General features: G+C 38.7%; 1 protein-coding gene across 4 annotated transcripts in view; it reads right to left on the reverse strand.

Moving 5' to 3' along the window:
- The window catches only part of STAG2 (stromal antigen 2), a 127,712-nt gene extending 103,826 nt beyond the window's left edge, over positions 1–23,886 (reverse strand). The window contains exon 1 of one of the 4 annotated variants that reach the window (XM_036740365.1): positions 23,577–23,886. The gene's annotated coding sequence lies outside the window, so the exon portion shown is untranslated. Of the gene's footprint in view, positions 1–22,432; positions 22,625–23,127; positions 23,145–23,576 lie in introns of those variants that run through there. The other 3 variants (XM_036740369.1, XM_036740367.1, XM_036740366.1) reach the window with 3 other exon arrangements.
- Between the last annotated feature and the right edge of the window lie 3,659 nt (positions 23,887–27,545).

The following is a 27,545-nucleotide window of genomic DNA, read 5'->3' on the forward strand; positions in this document are numbered from 1 at the left end:
AGACTTGTTTATTTTTCTCTTTATTTTAAACTCACACATGTTTCCTGTTATATATAGCAATAAAAGCTCCTTTAAAAAAAACCATGCTGAGCCCCACGCTGATTTCAGAGATGGTCAGTTTAACAGTAGAGGTATGAATTCTAGAAACTGAGACAGTACAAACAGCAGAATCATTTTTCAAAAATCAATCTGGGGCCAATTAGTAAAGCAGAAAAGACACCCTAAACACATGAATAACTTGAAGTGCATCACTGTATTATACACAGCAATTGATGTTCATAATAACCCTGACCACTGATTATGTTCATTATATTGTTTTATATTATATACACTACATATACACTATATACTATATACTACAAAAAATACCTACACAAACTACACAAAATAACAAATAAAGGACAACTTAAATAGCTGGAAGAATATATAGTGCTCATGGCTGGGCCATCCTGTTATAATGAAAATGACAATAGTAGCAAAGTTAAAACATTTTTAATACTACACCAATCAAATAGTCAAAGGGATACTGGAAAAATAAAAACTAAAATATCAGGGGAAATGATGAAAAGAGATAGGGATAAAAGGGAAATAGCACTTCCAACCCTGAAAACTATGTAATACAGCAGTAGTCAGTCAGTAAATAGTTATTAAGCTCCTACTAAGTGTCAAGCACTAAGCTAAAAGCTGAATCAGTCATCAAAAACAGCTGGTATTGTTTAAAAAGTAGAGTGGTAGATCAAAGGAAGAGACTAGAATAGGGAGAATCAAAAATACTAGAACTCAATAATCCAATGTTCAAGAAACAGGAAAACAACGTTTATAAAAACTGCTGGGAAGACCAGAAAATAACATGGCAACACTTTACACCACATTTCAGAATACATTCTTAATGGATATATAGATCAATCATACAAAAAAAAAACAGAAAAGGAGATCATACATTTTGCAAAGCTAGGTGTTGGAAATGTATTATGTTAAGCAAAGACAATAAATAACTTAAATTACATGAAAATGAAAAACCTACGCATACACGCGCGCGCGCGCGCACACACACACACACAAATACCCTTAATAGACATATAAGACCAAAACAATAAGTGGTCAATGGATACAAATAAACAAATCTAAAACAAATTTCAAAAGAATTGAAAAATAACCATATGAAATAATGTTGTAAACTACTAATAAGAGAAATCCATATCCAAACTATGCTGAGATTCCACTTCACACCCCTATTACCTCTTACTTGGATGGTTTGTAACATTCTCCTCAAGGGTGGGGACCACATGTGGTCTTTCTAGGTCCTTGGGTACAGACTTTTTTATTACACATTTGGCCTCGAGGCTGCAGGTCCCCCACCCCTGTCCTAGGTGATACCCCTGCCTCCAATCTCTCCTCTCCAGTTCATATTTAAAACAGCAAACAATCTTTTCTAATACACATGACTGGCCATGTCATTGCCATGATCAAAATGCTTTACTCAGTGGATCCCTACTGCAAATAGGTGAATATAAATACCTTACCTGACTCATTCTCTTCTAATCCACCTTGCCAAGCGCTCATAGTTTCATCATGTGTTCAAAGGCAACAAAGAACCAATTTCAGAGGACCTTGCATTTCAATAATTAGTATAAGCAAAAATCATCACGAAAACCATTGCACCATTGTACCAATCTATAGCAGTGAATTAAAATGTAGATTCTACTGAACTGACAAGATGCAACAGCTAGGTGGCACTGTGGATAGAGTCCTGAACCTATACTCAGGAAGCCTAGAGTACAATTCCAGCATCAGACACTTACTAGCCATGGAACATCAACTCACCTAATCTGTTTGTCTCAGTTTTTTCAATTGTTTCCTCAACTCCCAATCTCCCAGGGTTGTTGTGAAGATCAAATGAGATAATATCTGTGAAGGGCTTAAACACAGTGCCTGGCAAAAAGTTTCCTTCTCTCTGTCTCAAGTACTGATACTTCAATTTAAAGGAGAGCACTGGTCAGGACAATAAAAAATATGGCTCAGGACTATGAAATAAAATAGAGCAAAGGCTTTTAGACTATTTCAGAAACCTCATGCCTAAATAATGTGAACAATTTTGTCAACAGAGCTCTCAAAATGCAGAATGAACGTAAATGCAGAATGAACGTAAAAGCAAAAAAAAAAGGGAAATTAGGGAGGCAAAGTCAACATGGTGGAGTGAGAATCAACATTTTTGCCCAACTCACCTAGCATACCACCTTCACAACAACCTAGAAAACACACCAGACCAAATTCTTATTAGGAAAGCCAAGAAAATGTCATCATGAGTCATTTTTCCAGCCTAGGGAAGCTTAGGAAGATGGAGAAGTCTATGGACACTGGGGCCAAGGTAGTACAGTGCAATGGAGGTGGCAGTGAAGAGCACTCCAACACCTAAAGACAGTAAGAGGGCTAAGACTGAACTACCAGGGCAGTAAATGATTCTGGGTGACCCATGAACCAGCACTGGGAGCACTAACTGATGACAGCTGGTAGCTCTGTCCTAGGGAAGAATAGTCAAAAGCAACTAAGAGGGGGCACAAAATGTATACAGAGGAAGGAACAAGTTCCAAAAATTTAGCTATGTGGCTCTAAATTCAGAAGAAAAGTGGGGTCTCAGTTCCATCCTTTAGCCTGCAAGTGGGATGAGACCTGGAGACCAAAACCAAAGGGAAGCCAGCAATTCAGTACCTCTAAACCTACAGAACATTCCATTGGGCTAACAGTTATTGAATCCAACAGGCACAAACCTGGATCAGGAGTTTGCAGTTGTGACCAGGAGGGTAGTGAAGGACCCTTTCCCCAGATCACACCACCTCAGAAGGACCAAAAACTTGAGAGGCACCCAGACACAACTGTAAAAACAGCAGAACATAAAAACAGAATCTTAGGCCAGACATCCCCCCAACCCCCAACTCTCCCCGCCCCCACCAAAGTGAGCAGAGCCCAATACTAAAAAAGTAGCTAGATCAGAATCTATTACACTTTAGCTGAAGTTAAAAGAAGAAAAAAACAGGGGTGGCAATCATAACCTTGAACAAAGCAAAAGCAAAAGGAGACTTAAGAGATAAATACGGAAACTACATTTTACTAAAAGGTACCAAAGACAATATCAATAATAAAGATACATGCAAAAAATAGCACAGCATCTATTCCTAAAGGAAAATGAAACGTTAAAATGAGTTACAGGAACAAATAGATAGTAAAACCACATTAATGGGGACCTCAATTTACCCCCCCATCTTAAACCTGGAAAAATCTTATCATAAAAAAGAAAGTTAAAGAGATTAATAAAATTTTAGAAAAGTTGGGCATGATAGACCTCCAGAGAATACTGAATGGGAATAGAAAGGAATATACCTGTTTCTCAGCTGTGTATGACACCTTCATAAAAAAAATGACCATGAGTAGGGCATAAAAATCTCACAAATATATGCAGAAAAACAAAAATATTAAATGAACAATCTTTTATTGACCATGATGGAATAAAAACTACATTTAATAAATGACCTTTGATGCAAAGATTAAAAATTAATTGAAAACTAATACTAAAGAATGGGTGAGGTGGGTCAAAGAACAAATCATAGAATCAATAATTTCATTAAAGATAATGACAATAATAAAATAACATACAAAAATTTGTAGGATGCTCTCAAAGTAGTACTGAGGGAAAATTTTATGTCTCTAAACACTTACAATAATAGAAGAGAGAAAAAAGAGCTCAACAAACTGGGTGTGCAACCAGAAAAAACTAGAAAGTCAACAAAATTGAAAACTCCAATTAAACACCAAAATAGAAATGCTAGGAAAAACAAGAGAAATTAACAAAATGCATAGTTAAAAAAACATTGAACTAATAAATAAGAACTAGAGTTGGTCTTTGGAAAAAAAAAAAAAAACACTGGCTATTTTGATTTTTAAAAAGTAAACCAAATTACCAGTATCAAAAATGAAAACATTAAGTTTGAAACCAATAAAAAGAAATAAAATCAATTATTATAAGTCATTTTACCCAATGTAGGCCAATAAAAATGACTATCTAAACAAAATGGATGAATATTTACAAAAATATAAAGTGCCCAGGTTAGCAGAACAGAAAGTAGGACAATGAAATAGCTCTCTTAGAAAAAATAAATTTAAAACAAAAAAAGAAAAAATAAATTTAACAAGCCATAAATGAACTCCCTAAGAAAAAGTCCACAAGACTAGACAGATTTACAAATGAATTCTACCAAAAATTCATTCCAATACTATATAATTTGATTAAAAGATTAGGCAAGGAGTCCTACCAAATTCCTATTATGACAAAAATACAATCTTGATACCTAAAGCAGGAAGTGTAAAAACGGAGGGAAAAAAAGCATAGACCAATTTCTGAATACTGATGCAAAAAATTTTCAAAAGCAGATGCAAGAAGATTTGAGCGATATATCACAAACCAAGTTAGATTTATAGCAAGAATGCAGGGTTGGTTCAATATTAGGAAAACTATACTTACAATTAACCATATCAATAATCAAAAAACAACAAAAATTATGGTAATTTCAATAGATGCTGAAAAAAGCTTTTGACAAAACATAACACCCATTTAACTTTAAAAAAAAAAAAAGAAAGCATAGGAATAAACAGTGCTTTCCTCAAAATAATAATTAGTATCTACCTACAACTAAGAAGAAGAATAAGCTATAATGGAGATATGCTAGAACTTCCCAGTAAGATCAGTGAAGCATGGAAGTCCCTTATCACCAATACTGATCAATATTTTAATAGAAAAACTACTACAATAAAACAAGAAAAATAAATTGAAGGAATAAGCTGAAGCAGCAAGGAAACAAAATGATCACACTTTGCAGATATCATGGTTTACTTAGAGAACCCAAAAGTCAACTAAATAACTGAAAAAAAAAAAACATCAACAAAGTTGAAGGATATTTAGGAAAAAAATACAGAAATCACCAGCATTTCTGAAAATTAACAAAACCTAGAAGGAAAAAACAGAGAAATCCCATACAGATAGTATAAAACACTTGGAAACCTACCTGCTAACACACACACAGGAACTACATGAACACAATTACAAAGCACACAAATACAGAACTAAGTAATCAAAGAAATATTAATTTATGGGTACCCTTATGAGTAGGCCAAGCCGGTATAATAAAAATAATTATACTACCTGAACTCATGTATTTATTCAGTGCCATACCAATCTAATTATCAAAGAATTACTCTACAAAGCTAGAAAAAAAGAAATAAAATTCATCTGGAGGAACAAAAGGCCAAAAATATCATGAGAATTGGGGCAGACAGGTAGCACTGAAATGGATAGAGCACCAGGCCTGGAGTCAGGAAGACCTGAGTTCAAATGTGGCCTCAGACATTTACTATTATCCTGAATGAATCATTTAAGCCTGCTTGCCTCCCCCCCTCAAAAAAAAAATGGCATGAGAATTAATGAAAAGAAAAAAAGGGAGATCTCAAACTGCACCACAAAGCTGTAATCATGAAAACAATTTGGTATTGGGTAAGAAAGAGAGGTTGATCAATGAAACAGATTAGGTACATAGTATACCAGAAGCACATGGGAAATGTAACCTAGTGTTATCTAAGGTCCCAGCTCACTATTTACCAAAAAGTGGTGACCAACTAAAAAGCAATCTGGTAGAAACTAAGCATAGACCAACATCTCATACTGTATACAAGACAAAGCTCAAATTGGATACATGATTTAAACATAAAGAAGGATATCATAAACAAACTAGCAGAGCCATCAAATCTATGGATAAGGGAAGATCATTAAATACTTAATTTTGAATACATAAAATTTTAAAGCTTTCGCACAAATAAAAAATTTTTGCACAAATAAGCTACAGCTAAAATTAAAAGAAAAGCAGGAAACTAGGGGAAAACAACTTTGTAGCAATTTTCTCTGATAAAGGTCTCATTTTTAAAACATATAAAGAAGGAATTAAGCCAAATTTATAAGAATAAGAGTCATTCCCCATTTGATAAATGGTCAAAGGATATGAACAGGCAACTTTGAGAGGAAGAAATCAAAGCTATCAATAGCCACATGAAAAAATGCTCTAAATCACTAATAATTAGAGAAATGCCAATAAAAATAACTGAGCTACCACCTCACAGCCATTGGACTGGCTAAGAGGAAAAAAAAAGGAAAATAACAAATGCTAGAGAGGATATGGGAAAACAAGTACACCAAAGCACTGTTGGAACTGCGAACCAGTCCAACCATTCTCGAAAACAATTTGCAACTATACTCAAAAGGCTATTAAGTTGTGCCTACCCTTTAACCTACCAATACTACTACTATAAAATTGCTTATAATAGCTCTATTTGAGGAGGCAAAGAATTGGAAACTGAAGGAATGTCCATCAATTGGAGAATGGCTGAGCATGTTGTGGTATTTGAATATAATGGAATACTATTGTGCTATAAGAAATGATGAATGACTATACATATATAACCTATATCGAATTGCTTGCCTTTTCAAGGGAGAGAATTTAGAACTCGAAGTGTTAAAAAGAATGTTAAAAATTGTTTTTACATGTAACCAGGGAAAAATAAAATACTAAATAAAAGCTAAAAAAAAAAAGAAAGAAAAATATTGGGGAAAAAAAAGAAATGATGAAGTGCACAGTTTCAAAAAAACCTGGGAAGACTTATATGAATTGATACAAAGTGAAGTGAGCACAACCTGGAGAACAATCTACACAGTAATAGCAATATTGTAAAGATAATCAACTGAGAAAGACTTAGCAACTCTGATCAATACAATGATCTACAATTCTAAAGCACTCATGATTAAACACCTCCAGACAGTGAAGTGATGGACTAAGTACAGATTGAAGCATATTTTTTGTTGCTTTTTTTTTTTGCTTGAACTCGGTTAATGTGGAATTGCATTACTATACATATTTGTAATGAATTTTGTTTTTCTTGCCTTCTCAATGAGTGGAGAGAGAAGGGGAAGGAGAGAATTTTGAACTGGAAAAAAATAAAAATATTTTTTAAAATAAATTAAATTAATAATAGGAAATGAAATGAAAGAACTAAAAATAGAAAAAATTTTTGAAGAAATTCACCGTATCAAAAAATAAAACGTAATAGTACCTTGACAGGTAACTGATGATGGAATTATTTCTGAGGCCATTTGTCTGTTTCTAGTCCAACTATCAACTTATTATATCAAAGACAGAACTCAACATCAAATTAGAAAAGATACAAAGAAGAAATTGACTACAATTACTAAAACTTCAACCTAACCTATTCAAACTAGCTGCTGATACCAAATAATGGGAAACAGATAAAAGCAATGACATGGATAGTATGTCACCATTTCCTAGAAGTTTAACTGAAGTAAAACAATCACAACAGAAAGACCTTAGCCAGCAAACACAATGCCCTTTGGCATATAGAAATACATGGCAGCCAAGGATAACACTGTTTAGAATATGCATTCATATTTAAAAGGAGAAATGAATCTATAAAAAGCTCATTGGGAAACCCATCTAAGCCAATAATCCCAAGACTATCTACTAACGAAAGTGGAAGGGAAAACAACAAAAAAGATCTGAAAAATGAAAGACATTTCTCTAACAGGTTTTATCATTTTAAATCTTAAAATCTCAATCCTCAATATATTATGATGGGGAAATATAAATAACACTGATACAAAGATGGTAAGAGCTGTTAAACTAGACTAAATGCACATCGAAAAAAAAATAAAAGCATTAAGAGATTAATTTAAGATATTGGAGAAATGATTTTAAAAAATCTTGAATGATGTTACTAAAAGAAAGTAATCAACAAAGAGAATCGCAATAACCAGGAACTCGTGTGCCTTTCTTATTCCCACAAAATATGTAGAATTGCCACTCAAATCAAGGGTAAACTAGATAAATATATGAGGAGCACACAGAGGCAGGCTTTCATAAACCATTGTCCACAACAAACCATATCTTTAGTCACATAAGTAACTGAAAAGTATGTAGAACAGAACCACCCAGTATGTACAATTATCTTAAACACCATTTGATGCAGAAAAATGCAGCATTAAATAAAGGCTTTCCTCCATAAGATGTCTTCCAGGCATATATATTTAAAAATGTCTTGGTGGATACAATACAAATGGTTTAATAACCCTCTTCCTCATGGAAGTACTCCCTATATAGGAAGTCTTTCAGATACTTTGCTAAAGACACTGTACTGATTTCATTAGACCCCAAATCATTTATAGGGCCTCAATGACACCCATTATTATGCCCCCTCAAAATGGTCCTAAACCTAGAGAGACAAGTAAGTGGATTAAGAGTACTTGATCAAATTTTGAGGCATCACTCCAAATATCCGAGATAGGCACTACATAAAGACAATAATTTGGGCCCAGAAATGACTAAGTTTAGAGTGGGCTAGGTTACATTTATAAATTACAGAATCATAAGCTTTTACCTAACCAAAAAAAAAATCCTTTTAAGATGATTATTTTTCTGTCGGTGCTATGTGAGAACTCGTCGAGAACTCATCAAAAACCCCTACAATCTTGGCAAAAATAAAATTACAGACGACCCAAGGGCAATGAAGACACATCTCATGGAAACATAAGCAGCATCTCATTCTTCATGAATTAATTACACTTAATGGTCAAAAAACAATAGTAAAAAAAAATTTTTAAAGAAATGGTCAGGTTGTGATCAGACACAAAGGTGGGTTGATCATGTGGATCTAGCAAGGAATAGGAAGTAGAGTTTAAGTGATATACTGGTACCCAGAGAAAGGACTTCAACGCATTACACAGATTCTCTCTGGAGAATTTATGAGAAGACACGGACTAAAATGCAATCAAATCATGTTATCCTTTGTGATCACTTCTTCCCTTTGGTTAAGAATTTACTTCTCCTAGACTCATGGATTTGGTTCTTTTCTAATTGTTTTATCATCTGTCCTTTAATATTCAAGGCATGAATTCACTTCAAGTTTATTATGTCAATATGGTTTAAGATGCTGGTCTGAACATAATTTCTTCCAGACTGTTCTCTAGTTTTTCTACCTATTGTCAAATAAAAGGTTGTTCCCCAGGTAAATTATATTCTCAGGTTTAGTGAACATTACATTAAGTATAATAGTTTGATTCCTTTTTCTCTAGTCTATTATACTGATTTAGGTTTTTTTCTCTAAACCAGTACTAAGTACCTTTAATCACTTGTTTATAATAAAATTTGAGTTTTCAAAGTTCTATTTCTATTTCCTTCCTCCTTTTTTTCATTGTTTCCCTCAATCTCATATTCCTCTAAATGAATTTTACTGTTTTGTCTAACTGTAAAGTATGTCCTTGGCTAGTACAAGCACTAAATCTATAAATTCGGTCACTTTCTTTACCACAAGGCATCGGTGACCAAGAAAATCTTTCTTTAAGGAGTATTTTGTAATTGAAATATCATATTGTAATAATATGTTGCACAGGTGTGCCCTGGTAACATGACTCCCTGATATAGTATATGTTTTATATTTATCTTGAATGGCACTTTTCCTCCTATTATTTCTTCTTGGATTTTGATACTGCCATATAGAACTGCTACTAAATTTCTGTGGGCTTCTCTTTATGCTACTTTTGCTAAAGTTTCATTGTCTCAATTAGTTTCACTGCTGTTTCTCCAGAATTTTCTTTTTTTCCTCTATGATTTTCTAAGCAAAATATCCTATCATCGGCAAATAGGTAAAGTTTTATCTCCTCTTTCATTAAACTTATGCCTATCTTCTTTTCCTATTGCTATTACTAGCATTTTGATAAGTATTTAAAATAACAGTGGGGAAAAGGATAAATCCTTATTTTACTACTTTATTGGGAAAGCTTCTAGTGTTTCCTCATTGACTATCATGTATGCACTGGTATCTTAATGCTTTTTAATCAAGATAAAAATGGCCCTATGCTTTGTAGGATTTTTAGGACAAGTGCTAAGTCAAAAGCTTTATCCAAATTAATCAGAGGGTTTGGGATGCTTTTGCTATTAACATGATTATGTTGTTTTCCTCATGTTCCTCCTCTGATATAAATCCAACATAATCACAGTGAATAATTTTTTTCTGCATTCTTTTTGCCAAGATTTTATTTAAAGTTTTTGAATCAACATTCATTAATGATACTCGTTATTTTTCTCTGTTTTATTGTCTCCTTGTTTAAGTATTAAGACTATATTTGTTTCATAAAAGATGTTTGGTAGAGTGTTTTCTCACAATTTTTTTTTGAGAAAAATGTCTAACAGGTAATAATCCTTTGTAATAGGAAGACTCACGTGAAATAATGGAAAGTGAAGTAAACAGAAGCAGGAAAACGACAACTACAACAATGTAAACTGAAAGAGAATTAAAACTGAATGCTGCAGAAGTGTAATGGCCAAAAGAAGGCACTGCCCTCACTTCTTTGCAGACATTGTGGCTTATGGGCATGGAACACTATATATATATAAAAATAATATCAAATTTGGTTGATGAGTTATTTTTGCTGGACTGTTTTTTCTCTTGTCTTCTTAAAAAGAGCGACATACTGGGAAATGAAGTTCATGAAAATTAAAATGTATTCTATATAAATGCTCCCTCCTGCTAGGGTTCACAAAAATAATCCAGGAAATACAGTTCATAATCACTTAAGAGTTGTTATGAAATACCACAAGGCATCAGTGACCAAGAAAATCTTAAACATGATGTATTCTGCTATCCCTGATCCTGACCCTAGTTGATATATAAAAACACCTTATTTCCCACTCGTAAATTAGGTAAATGTGCTTTACTAATTGTCAATTTAGAAGTGATACTGATATCTTACATCATATAGTTCATTTCAGAAAACGTTCATTGCAATCAGTATACAGTAGAACTTCCATTAGCTGGAATGCTCATGGGGTTCTTTTTAACTAGAAAAAAATAAATTGACAATGGTTTATCAGAAAATTTGTTTCAACCCCACTTCTAAAAATTGTCTAAAATGTCTATTTTACCTTCTTAGTAAAGTGCAACATACTAAAGAATCTAATTATTCAGGATCTTCTGATGATTCAATATTATCATGTCAAAGATTTCAGGAAACTGAAATCCATCCACAATGATTAGAACACAGAGCACTACCTTTAATTTCAAGGCATCTCTGACATCAGTACTAATCCATCAATTTCCCTATGTGATTTTAAAGAGAAATTCAAATTCAAAGTTCATCTTTTTCTTTTATATAGTGTTTGGGTTAAGCTTAAGGAAAAATAAGCTCTACATCCAATTCAGTAAGTATTCTTTAAGTGCCTATTGTATGTCATGCACATGATTCAAAGACAAAAACAAAATAGTCCCAGCCCTCAAATTTACATGGGGAATGGAGGGAAAACACACAGACAAGTAAACATAAAATATGCGGGAAGTAAATACAAAGTGTTTGGGGGAGAAACACTAACAATTGGGAGAAAATGTCTTTGGTAGGAGGTGGTTTTTTAATTAAGCCTCCAAGGGAGTTAAGGATTCCAGGAGGCAAAGGTAAAGAAGGGCATTCCAGTTATGGTACACAGCCTGTGTCAGGAAATGGATTACCTCGTACACTGAATAGCAAGTAGGTTATTTTGGCTTCATACACAAGGAAAGGAAAATGAGTTTGAAAAGATAGGTTGGAGCCAGATTGTGAAAGATTTTAAAAGCTAGTTAATTTGTCTCTCATCTTAGACTTATATTACAACACAGATACCACCTTATACGCAGTACAATGTCTTTTGGAGTTATTCTACTTTTAAAGTTTACTACTGTGTAGCTCTGTGTCTCTGGACAAGTCACTTCACCTCCCTGAGCCTCAGTTTCTTTGCCTGTAAAATAAGGGAGTTCAAGTCCATGGCCTCTGAGGTCCCTTCCAGCTTTATATTAGAGTTATAGTATATATTAGCAAAGTTAACTAAAAATATAAAATTCAACAATGCTGGCAGGGCTGTGGAAAAACAGGCACGCAAACTACTAATGGAGTTAAGAACTGGTGAAATCTTCTTTTTGGAAAGCAACATGGCAACAATTTATAAGTGATAAAGTTGGTAACGCCTTTTATCAATAATTCCATTATACTATTTCCTAAAGACTCTTACTGACAGATAAAAAGACTTTAAACAAAAAAGTCCTAATTCCAATGCTTTTTAAGGACAAGGTACATAACAACTCATATACATACAATAGGAAGCTTTAAAAAAATATACTACCTGCCCTGAAGGATTTTAAAGATAGGTGAAAGGGGGGAAAGGGGCATAGTGACCTGTGTGTTCACTCCTGCCTCTCATACTAGCTAGGTGACCATGGGCAAATGGAAAGTCTTTAATCCTCAGGTAAATCAATAAAGTCCCAAGTTATAGATGGGTTGAGATCTACCAAGTGAAGGGAGTTCCCACAGTGACCAAACCACCAGCTATTGATATGAAGGGAGTATACCAGTCAAACTATGTATCAACAAGGAGCTTGCTTATCCATATTCCTTAAGTGCAGATAAAACCGTATCATTCCCTTACTCAATAAGTTCCAGGGGCTCCCTCTTGCTTCCTGTTTGTCTGTTACAGCCATTCAAAATCTGTCCCCAGCCTACTTTTCCAGGTTTATTACACATTATTCTCCTTTACATATTCTACAATCCAGACAAAGTAGCCTACTTGCTGTTCCTCCCACAGAACATCCCATTTCCTGTCTTCAATTCTTTGCAAAGGCTGTCTCCCATATTTTTAGAATATATTCCCTCCTCACCCTCTACCCCTTAGCATCACAGATCTACAACTGGAAGGAACCTCAGGGCCCATCTAGTCCAACTCCTTCATTTTACAGCTGAGGAAACAAAGCAGGTAAGTGGGTGCCCAAGGTCCACAGGTAGTATCAGAAGTGGTCTTTCAATCCAGAGCAGACTCTGGAACCAGTGCTTTTTCAGTTGCCTCCTAGAATCCCTAGCTTCCTTCAAAGCCCAATTCAAGTCAATCTCCTCTATCAGGCCTTTTATGCAATCCCCCTACTCACAGATTTATCTTGTATATACTTACATATGTACATGTTATTTCTTTTCCCCCAATAGAACATTAACTCCTTTAGGGCTGAGAAATGTTTCTTTTTTGTCTTTGTATCTCCACAGCATAGCATAGTGCCTGACATAGAATAAGCACAGTACTTAATAAACATTTGACTAATTTAACATAAGTAGAACTATCCTATTGTCAAAATGCTTACTATCTGAAAAAATATTTTGGGTATTTTGAACAAAAAAAGCAACAAAAAATTCCTAAGTAAACAGCACCTTTACCCAACAATAATTAAGAGTGAATCCATCATTTATAAGGCAGTTTTAATAAAGTTTACCCTTCATACTTCTGTTCCCTGCTAGTTACATCTAACTTCATTTATTAAGCAGAAGGAGAAATGGCCCTACAGGAAAGACGAGGAGAGGTGGACCAGATGAAACACAAAGATGCCTAACCCAGAGGATATATGTCATATTTGGGATACCAAGGAATTAACTCAAAGAGGGGAGAAAATAAGCATTACTCTATAATAGACAATCATACTTACCATTCCATAGAATCAAGGAACTAAAGAGTTGGAAAGGGCCTCAGTGGACAAGTCCAACACATCCTCAGAACAAGAATGCTCTCTTTGACATAACCAAAAAGTGATTATAAAGTCTTGGCTTTAAGACTGCCACTGAGAGGGGACTGTACTACTCCCCAAAGCTGCACACACAATAGACTAGAAAAACTTTTTTAAAGAGCATTTAATTTAGTAGAGCAAACCAATCTTAAAGGCTTTCCTCCAACAAGCTATCTCCCACACAAACATCAGAAATATATAAGCTTCCTTCAAACATGTCACAAACAACTTTTGTTTACTGACCCCCTCATCATTAATCAAGACATGAAAGAGGGAGACTTGGGCCCAAAAAAAATGTGTATGCCATCGATATGGAGCAATACCCAAATGTAAAAAAAGATCCCCAATAGATAGATGTTGAGGTACTTCAGACCTACTGCAATAGGACATTGTGCTGGCTCCATTAACTCTGACAATACTGTAGAGACTAACAAAGGAGATCCATAATAACAAAAATTTGGCCTAACAATCCACAAAGGAAAAACTAATTAGGTAAAGAATGTCTATTGCCCGAACTGTAGATTCATCAGTACCTCTATCTTGAACAGCCAGAAATGAATAATTAGACAAAAAGATCTGAGGGATATCACTTTATCAGCTGTATGAAGATGGAGAATCAAAGAGACTGGAGTCAGGGATCAATTAGGAGGCCATTGCAACAGTCCAGGTGAGATAAGACATGGACTTGAACTAGAGTGGTGGTCCTGTGAGTGGAAAGAAGGTGATCAAAGTAAGAGACATTACGACAGAATTGACAAGATAATGAATTGTATGTTAAGGGGAGGAGGTAAGGGTCAGTAGAAGATAGTAACAGAGAAGTTAGGAAACAGGAGAGGGACAGGGGATATAATGAATTCTCTTTTGCACATGTTGAGATTGAGATGACTAGTTAGAAATGTACAGTAAGCAGTTAGGTTGTGATAAGAAATTGGAGCTCAGGAGAAAGACTAGATCTAGCTATGTAGATGTGATTCATCTGCAATGTACAAATAACCAGAATACCAAACAATATGATAATTACAAAGAAGTGATAAAATCCTAGTCATTTAAGGTCTTAGGGGAATGGTTTGTGGAGATAATATCTGAGCTGGAATGATCCAGATACAGGGAATGCTGTTAAGGGGCACTGTAGCTCAGTTTAAGTCATTATTAATGGCCACATTATCTACTGCTGTTAAGAACAGAAGAACAATCCAGGAAGTGAGCGCAAAGTTTAGTCCTCAAAAACAATCTTATAAATATCTAAAAATAGAACAGGAAAGAACAAAACTTACATTTTTCTCTTATTTTTTAAGCTGCTTCCTCAGGTCCAGGCCTCTCAGTGTGGTAGGAGGGATAAGCAAGGTGTATGCTAATTTGTATAATTGCAACAAAGGATCTCTCAAATTTATATGTTCAAGCAGATGACAACACCAAAAGAAGTGCCACAAGAAAAATAACTGGTTGTTTCCACAATCCGGCTAGCAGCTTCTGTGGGGGTGTAAGATCCACCCACAGCCAGCACCCAGAAAGCTGCTGGCATGCTGGGAAAGCACAGTTTCTTTTGATCTGCTTTAATAAGGAAAGCAAGGTTAAAGGAGTTGACAAGCTTACTTTAATTCAGCATACAAATATCATTCACTTAGTTCAGAGGAAAGCCAGCACCCTGAACTTCAGAACAAAATACAAACAAATTACAAACATCAACAGACAGACCTTGTCTGATTCAAATCCCAATACATAGTTACCAGAGTTCAACAAAGTCTCAGCATCCGGGTTTACAAGCTGGAGGGCTCCTTAGCTACAGCTGCCCAGAGTCTCCTCATCAACACCATGTGGAGAGCCCAGCGCAAATGGCTCTGTCCTCTCTTCTTATAGGGCTTTTAAATGACCAGAGCTTAGGCTCTGGTGATTGGTTCTTGAGTTGGCCCCTCCCCTTAGGACCCTGGGAGGTTCACATCCACACAGATTAGGTTAACACCTAATAGGGCATGGCTCTGGAGTTAGCACCTCCCCTTAGCCAGCCCCACCTTGGGCCCCACCCCAGTCACCAATCCACACCCACATAGGCTTAGCACCTAATAGATAGGAGTTTTGGCCTGGGGCTTAGCACCTAGTAAGACTCAATCAAAGACACTGAATTAATCAAAGGAAACAAAGGCCAAACTCCTCAAGGGCACTTGTTGAACTAAGTGCTAAGGATCCCATTTTGCTTACCAACACACTGGTTGAGAAAATATACAAACAAGTTGTAAACCAAAATCACCCCCCACACATACTTCAAGAAAACCTTTATTTACAAAGAGTAGTAAAGTAAGCCCTATTCTCTTCTATGCCCCTAAATTATTTTCCTATTTACCATTCCACAGAATCAAGGAACTAAAGAGTTGAAAAGGGCCTCACTGGACAAGTCCAACACATCCTCAGAACAAGAATGCCCTCTTTTGACATAACCAAAAAGTGATTATAAAGTCTTGGCTTTAAGACTGCAACTGAGAGGGGACTGCACTACTACTCCCCAAAGCTGCACACACAATAGACTAGAAAAACTTTTTTAAAGAGCATTTAATTTAGTATGCTATCTTTACCTTCAGTTATTGAGTGACACTATTACTTCATTCTAATACTGGAAAACAAACTTAAAAATGTAACAGGTTACCATTAACTACATGAAATCAAAGGCCTATCTGCATAAGACTCTATTATCATTGAAATTTATTATGATCAGTTCCACTTACAATGAAGTTCTAGCCATGATTAACTTTTACTTTATTTACCCCTAGTTAGAAAATCATCTTTCACTTGCCTTCCTTGAAGCCCATTTTTTCCAAACAATGACCCTGAATTTTCTACCTTTAAAACTTTCTTCTTATAAAAATGGTAAAGACCAAAAAATTTAATAGGACAAAAACCCAAAAAGGAAACAATTTTTTTCTTCTTTTGGAATATGCAGTGATTAATCTTAATCAACACAATGCTTATAATGTCCCCAAAATGTTGACTTAAAAGCCTACTAGTGATACACAATATTCAGTTTAAATTATAAACTGACCTTCATAATAAATCAAACACTAATAAAAACAGCCTGAGAAGAAATCTATTAAAAGATAAATAGCTCCTCAGAGTCCAGCAGTATCAAGGAATTAAAACCACTTCCAGCCTTCTAAGCATCACGTTGCTAATTTAAAAGTCATTGTCAATGACTTTTTTATAAAATGCTTTTAAAACTCTGTATCAAATCAACACTGCTCCCACAATATTCGTTTTCACAAATAAATTTATACATTTAGCTTCCCAGATATCCTTTAGAATGCTAAGCAGCACCAACTGCTAGAAATTACACTAACCAGCTTATCAGATAGATGATAATTGACAAACCAACAGTGGTATTCATATTTTATAGTTGACAGACGCTATACTATGCCACTTTTTCTGCAAATAACCATAAAAGCCACCTGACATTTGAACCAAATGAAATTATATTTTATAGGAATATCCTCCAAAAGGTACTAACATGAAGGAACAAATCCTACTGCTGAAATTTCAGTAGTCTAAATATTGACTATAGTATAAAAGCTGAAGCTCATTCATTCTTACAGAACCAATCTTAAGCATGTATATATATATATATATGTATATATATATATATATATACACACACACATATATATACAGATACATATCAGTAGGCCAACAAAATATGTGACATAAATGTCAAAAAAAAACCCACTACAAATATATTTAGTACCTCATATCACCAGATTTCCTAATTTAAAATAAAGTAAGATTTTTAGATTAAAAAGGCAGCAGACCTTTTTATGATAGAAATATGGGGGGGGGAAGGGGATAAATGCCTTGAGACATTAAATGATTAAAATCCACAATAGTAACACTAGGTTTATCCAGTCTTGAATGGTTGTTGCTTTTGTTGTGAAACTGAAGTGCCTTTATTGTGAAAGTGAAGAGAAAAGGTTTGGGGGGAAAAAGCAAAAAATATAATTAACATATGGGGAGAGATTAACCAGTGATAAGAATTCCTAGCAGATTATTCTCCATAGTCAAGTAGCAAAGCAAGTTTCAAAAAGCTAACTTAAGTTTAATTCTAATGCACCTATGTAAGTGTTAAGCCAGCTAAGTTAAGGCGACCATTTTAGATTGCACACACACACACACACACACACACACACCCCTCTCTCCCCACCCCACCCCCCAAAAAGAATTTTCCCTGCCTATCACAAAGTGACACTTCACTTTTCAGTAAGATTTCTCAACATAAAATAAACAAACTTTGAGGTAGTAAACATATTCAAGCATAACTAAAGACCAGGCTTATTTAATACATTTCAGCTGTTAGCATGAAAACAAGTTTTGGAAAGGAGACCAGGCAACAACCCACACTTAAGGCTGATTACAAATACACTTGATATTGACTGAAAGAACAATTCCATGTTTCCTAATTTTCAGATGTTAAAAACCCTAAGACCTAAGTTTTATGAGAACACTTCATGTAAAACTCTAAGGCAGGACAATTATATGTCAAATGCTGTTACAAAAAAAATGATTTTTCAAAATCTAAATCAACATAGCTGGAGTGAAGAAATCTTTTGCTAAATGCCTGCTTTTTTGAAAACAGTTTTCAATGATATTGGTAAAGGGGGGAAAATCCCTTGCGGGTTATACAGGGACTTGACCTGGGAATTATAACAAAAGCTAAGGAGTTATCTCCATTTCACATATTTGGTTACTTTAAATTACTTTTCTATGAAAGTGAAAACAAAAATGATACAATGAAAATCTCAAATTAAAGGATCACCACCTTCACTGAGTCTAAGGATAACATAAAAATTCTTTTGCTTGGCATTTAAGGCTAACTTTCCCACCCTTATTTCCCAGTTATTCTTCTTAAAGCAAGCAAAAAATGGACATTCCATCTCCTACCCATTATAGAAACAAGCAGTCTCTTGTGCCCTGAAATACAGGCCCTTCTCAACTCCCCCTCCTCAGAATTCTCACCTAGGCTCCAGTTCAGATGCCACCTCAGCAAAAACCTTCCTTCCAAGATGTCCAATTGTTGGCGCTCTTTCTGGCCTCAAGTAGCTCTGTATTTACTTTATACCACACAGATATAGTAAAGCTCCCTGAGGGCAAGAATTGTTCCTCTTTGTCTCAGTATTCCCCAGGGCACTTAAGAGGCACTAGAAATTTATTGAATTACATTTAAATATTTAACTCTTACTTAGAATTAGTGCAGTTTTGAAAAGTCAGTTGATTTACATTATTTCAGACATTCTTTACCAGTTGAATATATAATCAAAAATACCTTATAGAAAAAAAACCAATATTTGAGCCAAACAGCATAAACAAAGATACTTACCTTATAAAGTTAAAGTAACAATTAAACCTCTTAAGAGTAAGGGAAAAAACTGTATGCAAAATTAAATCATTTTCATTTGTAACATCTCCTATTAAAAATATTGGCCATTAAGACATATATTCCATATACCATCTGTTAAAAGCCTAGCATTTAATGTTCGTCAAAATAAATAAAACACATACATAGATAAAAGGAGGAAGAAGTAAATGCAAATAATCTTGGTGAGCATGGATTTACAGAAAGACTTGAGCAAGACAATGTTCTGGCATGAAAAGGCCTGGACAGTTGCAATTTGCCCCTTTGGAGGGGCGGATTCACAATGATATCACAGATCCATACAAGTAATGAAGTGAGACACCCCTCCCATTCCCCCATCAGCCATGCCTGCCTACACTACTGCTAATAGTTCTTTCCACTTACATAACTGCATTAGGGAAGGAATGGTTAATAAGTAGGATTCTTCTATATTGCTTGGTCCTTCCTCCTATCCCTCCAGGAATCCTGAACTAAGCCCCTATAATCCTTCTGGATCCCAGGTGCTATTCACCAAGTTCTTTCTAGTGCAGCCAGCAGAGCATGCATTTCTTTTCTATCTTGGTAAGGCCTAGTAGATACTGCTTATATTCTGCTAGTAGGACCTTCGAAATTGCCACTATTGATCTAGTCTTTCTAATACTGACTCACTAAATCCAATTTCTTTAAGATTAGATTTTTCCATTTTCATGGAAAAATTCAGAAGCATAATCTGAATGTGGCCTGTTCTCAGTAAAAGTATAAAAACAAATTCAGCATGATCACTATACTCTAATTTCACTATACAAATCTTTTAAAATAGGTAACCCTCAAACACTCATTCATCATGGTATGGAGTTGACTGACAATTCAAGGACAAGCTCAGACAGGTTGCCACCATGGTGGTAGAATACTCTATTGTCTGAAACCACTCTAGCTAAATTTGAAAGAGGCTCATCGATCAGCAAGGGATGAATTTTTTTTTTCAGCCAAGCCAACTAAATGTATTCACAATCCACTAAGCCAGAAGGGCTAGTAATCTTCATGGGTGGAAAGAGTTTCCCCAGATGTTTGAAAGAAGTATAAACTCAAAATAAGTCACACATTAAGGAGAGAGCAGAAAAATTGAACTCAGAAGTTCTTTCTCAATAAATATATCAAATTATTTAATAGCATTTTCCTTTAAGAAAGATACCTTACTTGGAATAAAAAAAAACCACTAAAAAATCTGCTGTAATAGAATCCATCATCCATGTATGTTAAAAGTAATTAATCAAATCATACGCTCTCTTCACAATTTCCCTCCAAAAATAGCTATTTAAGACTAATAAAGACTATAAAATGAAACAAAACCAATAGCTGTGTAATAACCAATCTTATTCCAGAAAGGGATGGGGGGAGGTGTCTATAAGCACAGAACATTGCATCCACTTCTAGATCTTTTCTGGTGGGTTTTTCTTACCTGGCCTTTTTTTTTAAAAGGGGGGGAGAATATATTCAGAAATAACTGATGTAAAAACAACAAGATATTTATAAAAATTAAGTCAACTAAAAAGTCGACTCAAAAACTGAAATGGATCATCTTTAAATATTTTAAGTAATAAATTTTAAATTAAAAACTTTTAAAGAAATAAATATACCTTTTATTCCTTTAAATATAATTCTAAATAAGAACATGTTAGAAAATAAATTATTTACAACTGCAATTACTTTCTGCCATTCTTTGAAAAGGAAAAAAAAAAGCATGAGGCAAATTAACAGGATAGTCTCCTAAAATCATGTTTCAACGGCTAGAAAAATAGATTTACAATAAATTGTTCCTTTTCATTTCTAATTATAGGACATTAATAGAAATATGATTAGGTCACTTAAAATACATTTTGGAACCCTAATGGTTCAGTGATTAGATGACACCGCAGTTAACTAGGCCAAGGATTAAATCAGTTTTTCATATCAAAATATTTTTAAGTGTCCAAATTGTTTGAACCAAAGCATCTATAAAGAAAAAAAAGGTTCAGGCTTTCGAGGGCCCGATTTCACCAGGTAGCCCAATTCCTAGGGTTCTAGGCACCAGGGTAGGACTAACAGACGGCCTAGTGCTTTTTTTTCCTATCCAATACCGGGAGCAGCAAAGTGCAGCTAGGACAGTAACAAACACAAGAGGCTCCAGAGCAGGCCCAGTTAAGAGCCATGAATGACGCACTTCGGTAACCCGACTCTCTCTTCTCTTCTCTCCTCTTCTCTACTCTTCCCTTCCCCTTTCCCTTCCCCTTCCCTCCTCCCCTCCTTTCCTCTTCCCTCTCCCAGCAGTGGTGCTGACACTGCCACCCGCCCGAAGGAGGGAGACAACAGGGAATAAATAGGCAAAGATCACCAGGTTGATTCCAGAAACCTTGGTTATTAATCTTTCAACAGACACATAAGCCAAAGAGGAAAAGAAGCTTCATGCTTAGGAAAGTCCAGTGTCACTAAATTAAGCCAATAAAGAGTCCAGTCCAAAGACAGAGACACAGGGTGTGGCGACTGTGAAACAGGGAGTCGGGGAGATAAATAGGGGTACAGAATTTACAAAGCAATGGAAAGGCGTCGTTGTTTTAAAAGAGAGAGGGGGTATTTTTAGGCACTCTGCTACACAAACCAATACAATTATTTTTTTAAACAATTATACCTGATCCTTCATTTTAAAATTTTACTATTAAACCAATTTCATAGAAAAGGAATCGAACCTTTCAACACTAGACTGGAGCCTGTAAAGATTCAAATTATACCTTTACCCCTTTCTTACAACTACACCTAAGAGGTTAAAAAAAAAAAAGCCTACAGGGAAACACCAAGTGGGGGTAAAAAGGGGGGAGGGGGCGCCGAAGTCACAGAAGAGAAATAAAACTTCTAGGGCATTGAGAGGAGAAAGCGAAATTAAATACAAGAGCCGAATATTACAACATGAAAATAACACGCTGGCCCAGACACTTTGGAATTGAAATGACAAACGCATTAAGACTTTTCTTTACCGGGGGCTGGGGAGAGGGGTGGCGGGGAGCAGATAGAGGAAATAGGCAATGAAAAGAGAAACTGTTTTAATCATGGAGCAAACGGCAAAACAAGATACATTCTCCATAAGTAAAAGCAACAAATAAGCTATTAGTTTGAGTGGCTGGGGGGGGGGGGGGCTGGAGGGGGGAAGAGGAGATGGGAACGGGGCTCTAAAGTTTGGTGGAACTATTGGGTGCTGCTAAGATCAACCCCTGCCCTCTCCCCCACCCTGTCCTGTCCCAAACATACGGCCGGAGATCCTGATCCGGGGGCTAAAATACTGCGACTGATGTTAAGAATCCCCAAAGCCGAGGGAGAAGAAATCGTAGAGGGACCAAGCAGCTGCTGCTTCCCACCTACCTGAGGCAAGATCAGCTCGGTTCAGTGTGCGGTGAGCAAAGACGTGGGGGGCGGGGGTGGAGACGCAAGGCAGGACTAAAAGTAAAACAAAAGTGGCGCCAAAACCCCCCAACCCGCAGCCCTCCCCCTTCCGCCCTTCCCCCCCAGCCGACGATCGCAGCCCTTTTCAGAGCATGGCCAGCACGCGGGCCCTACAGCTCTCTCCCCCCAGCCCCAGCCCACTTGGAAATTGTTCCCCTCGGAGAATTGCCCAAAGTAGGGCCTGGGGAGCGAGGGGGAGGGTCGAGCTCCTACGCATTCCCGCGGAGCGGGCTCCCTGGCGGGGCTGGGGCCGGGGCCGAGACTGGGGGGGACGGAGTGGGCGGGGGGCCAGGTCACATGAATGCTGTTCCCTCTCGAAGGCAGGAGGGGGAAGGCAGGGAGGGGTACTTGCCCCTCCTCTCCCCCAAGCCCAGATGTACACAAGCTAGCCCCCTCCCTCCTTCTCCTCCCTCCTCTTCCCCCCACCCCCTCCCCCGCCGTTCCCAGCACCACCATTTTTGCTCCGCTCCTTCCCCCCACCATGTCACCCGCACTCCCCCCCTCCCGCGCCGAGCTGAGCGGGGCCGCAGTGGGCTCCCACTGCCGACGACAGCCTCGATCCCTCCCTTCCCTATGTCGGTCCATCCGCACCTCGCCCCCCCCTCGTTACACACCCGGAGAAGCGGAGCCTCCATCTTGCGCGGCTCCGCGTTCTCCATTTTGGGCCGCCTGCGGGGGGCAACGGGGAAGGGGGGGGTCTCAACTGGGGGTCTACGGGCCGGAGGAGGAAGAGAAAAAGGCTACCCCCGGTGCTTGGTGGGGGAAGCAGGGGCGGAGGACCCGGGAGCTGCGCGGCGGCGGTGGCGCGGGCCAGGAGGGACAGCCCTGGGAGCCGCCGGGAATCTGAGGGTGCGGGAGGGCAGACAAGGTACGGGGCCGCCACTGACACCCCCCCTAAACGACGACTTCGAGCTGATGCCTAAGCGAAGGCTCGCACCTCCTCCCGCCGCCCCCCCCGGTCCTGTTCTGCCCCCATTTCCAACCCACACAGACACGCACACGCACACACAGGATGCCCCCCGCAAACTTCTCGAAGCTTCGCCTCCGCCATTTTCTAACTTACCTCCCCGCGGGCACACGCAGAAGCGGCAGTGGCGCTGGCCCTGGCCGCCTCCCCGCTCCTTCCTCCTTCCTGACGCGGGGCCTTCCTCAGCAGCCCAGGCCCGCCGGCGCGACGGGGGCTCTACCTCTGGCTGGCCCTCGCGGCCCCGGGCTCCTCTCGGGGACTCCGGCTCCCGCGGTTCGCCGGCGCCGGGGGTTGGGGGGGGGGTTGAAAGTGGCAGTCGGATCCGGCGGGTTTTTTTTTTTTTTTTTTGGTGGCGCTTCGGGATTGTTTGGGGTGTTTGCTGTTCGGCGACTTGGAGGCGAATGGTGCGTGCAAGCGCCACCTGGTGGCCACGAGCCCGCGCCCGACTCCCGTTGGAGGACAGCGGCATCTAGCGGCATAGGCCGGGCACTGCAACGCTCCGCTCCCCGCCCTCCCCAACCCCGTCCTCCCTTCGAACTACCAACCAATCAGCATGGGTCTAGATATGACGTAGGGGCTGGGAACGAGGCGCCCGCAGGGGCGCGCCGCCGAGTAAACAAGGTGTCGTGGCCGCGCCTCGCTTACTCCCTAACCCGCCTAGCCAGGCGGCTCCTCCCCTCCCCCTCTCTCTCCCTCCTCGGGGGGAGGCTGGGAAGGGGGCCAGGCCCGGGCAACTCCGGACGTGGGCGGCCCCCCTCCCCCGCCGGAGGGGTGCGGTGATGTGTCGAGTTAGGACACACCCCGTTGGGGGCCGCCCGCCTGCCTCACTCCCTCTCTCCCTCTGCCTCCCCCAGCCCTCTGGAATAGACAAACACAATCGTGCCCATTTTTCGATCGCGCATTCATATGAAACAAAGCGCTTCTCCCATCACAACCCTGAGACAGAAATACGATTTCCTCTATTTGACAGAGGAGGAAACTGAGGCCCGGAGACCCGGGAAGAGATTTCTCCTGGATCCCTTGGCCAACGAGGGTTTGAGCATGGACTCAGGCCCAGGCCCTCTGATTAGGGATCCAGGTTTCTCTTCCTCTCCCTCCTCACCACTAGCAATTCCAGTTCCTTTTGGGCTCCATCATCAGCCCTAGCCCTCCCCCACGCCTGGAAAAAAAAAAAGCAATTTGAGCCTCCCGGACGGCCTGCCGACTCCCCAGCCCGAGACTGAGGGTTTCCTTTTGGCTGGGGGAGGGGGGAGGGCCGATTCTCCCACGCTGGCCTGGCAGTGCTGAGAAAACGCTTTACTCCCATCATGCCCCAGCACCGCGCTGGAGTCGCGAACTCGATGCCAGAGCCATAGGAAACTGGGCCAAAATTTTTGCTATCGATTTAGAGGGGGTTGGAGGGTGGGGCGTGGGCTGTAGCTTAGTTTTTTCCCACCCTCACTGATCGTTTTCATCTGCAGCATTTCTCCTTAGCTTTCTAAAGCTCTTAAGGATTAGACTTTAAGGAAGAATAAATTCCAATTTATTGTATAGACCCTCCGCTTTTAATGACAGTTTTTAATGGATTTGAGCTTTGCTCCACAAGCACTGACTATGCCCCTACTACGTGCCAGGTACAAACTGTTTCAGGCCCCGAGCAGAGGGGAAACATAAAAATAAAATTAAAATGCAACATATGTGTGTGTGTGTGTACACACACACACACACACACACACACACACACACACACACACACACACACACACACACACACACACACACACACACACACACACACACACACACACACACACACACCCAGCTACGAAGTAACGAAGGGTACTAGCAACTAGGAAACTGTTGCAACAGTCCAGGCCACCGGTGATGAAGGCCTAAGCCAGAGTGGTTGCTGTAAGCAGAATGGGGGGTGGGGGTGGAATTGACGAAACTGGGCAACTGGTAAGATATTGTCGGGGATGGGAGGATGAGGGGGGATCCGAGTGAAAATGATCCTTTATCAGGCTGACTCCAAGCAGTTGGCCTTCGGTGTCTGAAAGGATGGCAGTGCTCTTGATAGGAATTAGGGAAGTTGGGAAGGAAAGGGGGGAGGGGATGATAATGACTTCTCTTTTCAACGTGTTAACTTTGAGATACCTGGGGAACATGCAAGTGTATAAACCTATAGGGTTACAACGTTGAATTCTGGATAGTGGAACAGTCGTTAAACACCAACTATGTGTGAGGCATTATGGGAGGTAGGTGATAGGGATCCAAGGTGAAAAACTGCTTAGTGCCTGAAATCAAATAACTTACACAGTTGGGGGGATGGGGCAGGGAACAGTTGTGACAATGCTAGACCTTGAATATAGTGGGAGCAAAGGAGAGATCCACATGAAGTAAACAGGAAAATATGAAGAGGGTCAGTACACTTTAGCTGGAGAGATGGAAAAAGTTTCAAGAAAAGAATGACGCTGGGGCTAAGCCTTAAAGAAATTAAATTCAGCAGAGGAAGTGTTCTCTAATAGATAGACTACTGGGGGCTAGGCTTCAGAGAGAACTAAGTTCAAATTTTCCTTCACCACTAACTAGCCTAGTGACCCTGGGCAAGTCACTCACACCCTCAGATACAAGAGCAGCAATCAATTGGGAAGTACCCTTAACCTAAAGACCAAAATCACTTATCCCAGGGGAAAGTTCAAAGAAAAAAAGGAAATCAGTGGGAGCCCTCAGGGAGCTTAGAATATACTTAGGAAGAGACTTTGTCCCATAGTAAATACAAAGTAATTTGAAGAACTGAGTATTTGAAGTAAATTAAAGATTCTTAAAAGGCTCAGGGTGGGGGTGGGAAGGTAAGTAGACTCCAGACTTGGTGGAGGTGTAAAGGCTGGAGAATGGGCTTCCCAGTTGTGAGAAACAGCTTGCAGGGCAATTTTAATAAAGTCCAGTGTAATTGATGTTAAAGCTGAGCCAGATCTTGGGAGGCAAGCTGTGGTGCTATAGGCCAAATAGCCTTGGAGTGAAAGCAGCTTTGAATCCCCTTTCTGCCAGTTTTAGTAGTGTGACCTTGGACAAGTCCCTTGCCCTCTCTCCCCTACATTGTTTCCTATTCTTTAAAACCAGAGTGGGGAGGCCCGGGAAGGTTGAACTAAGTTCTCTTCTAGATCTAATTCTGGGAGCATCATTCCTTCTTCAGTCTCATCCAAATGCCTCATTTTACAGTGGAGGAAACTGAGGACTAAAGAGAGGGGAGGTGGTTACCGTGGTCACACAGGTATGCCTCTTGCAAAAGGGGGGTGGCAAGTCTCAGATTGGGTGAAGGAACCCTCGTTGCAGGAAAGATCAGAAGATGTCACCTTTTAGAATTCAAGCTTTAAAAATAACACAAAAGCCTTCTTTGGAATGATGTCAAAGACAAGGGTGTCTCCCTACTTTGTTTCAAGGAAGATCTCAATCTCAATTGTACTGTAATATTTTTTTAAACTGGCCTAAGTGGCAATTCCTTCATGAAGAAATACTGTAATAAAAGCTTAAGCGAAAGAAACTAAAAAAAGGACACTCAGATAATAAGAATTTGTTAGTGTTTATCCAGCAATGTATAAAGGAGAGACAATGTATCGGGTGCACAGAAATATTCCGAGTTTTGAGAAAAGTAAAGTCTATAACCTCAGCTATGGAGTTAGTAGGTCCAAGTCTGGTGAATTTGAAGTCAGGGACGTGGGTTGAGTCCCCATTATACCACAGATACTAGCTAGCTATGTGGCCTTCCTTGGTAAGGCTAATTAGCCTCTCAGCCTATTTTCTCAGCTGTAAAACAGAAATAATATTTTCATTATGTAGGTCACAGGTTGTTTAAGGTACAAACCTTAATACAAAAATGCTATAAAATGTGACTCATTATTAATAATAATAGCTCCCATTTATATAGTAGCTTAAGGTTTGCAAATCAATATGTATGTATATATGTATATACATACATACAAAATTTCTTGTGGTTCCCACAGCATCCAGAAGCAAGAATTGAACCCAGGTCCTCCAGACTGATAGTTATACTGATAGCATGTTCCCCAAGCCACCACTTGATTACTA

The sequence above is a fragment of the Trichosurus vulpecula genome, chromosome X (genome assembly GCF_011100635.1).
Source record: "Trichosurus vulpecula isolate mTriVul1 chromosome X, mTriVul1.pri, whole genome shotgun sequence".
Taxonomy (NCBI): Eukaryota; Metazoa; Chordata; class Mammalia; order Diprotodontia; family Phalangeridae; genus Trichosurus; species Trichosurus vulpecula.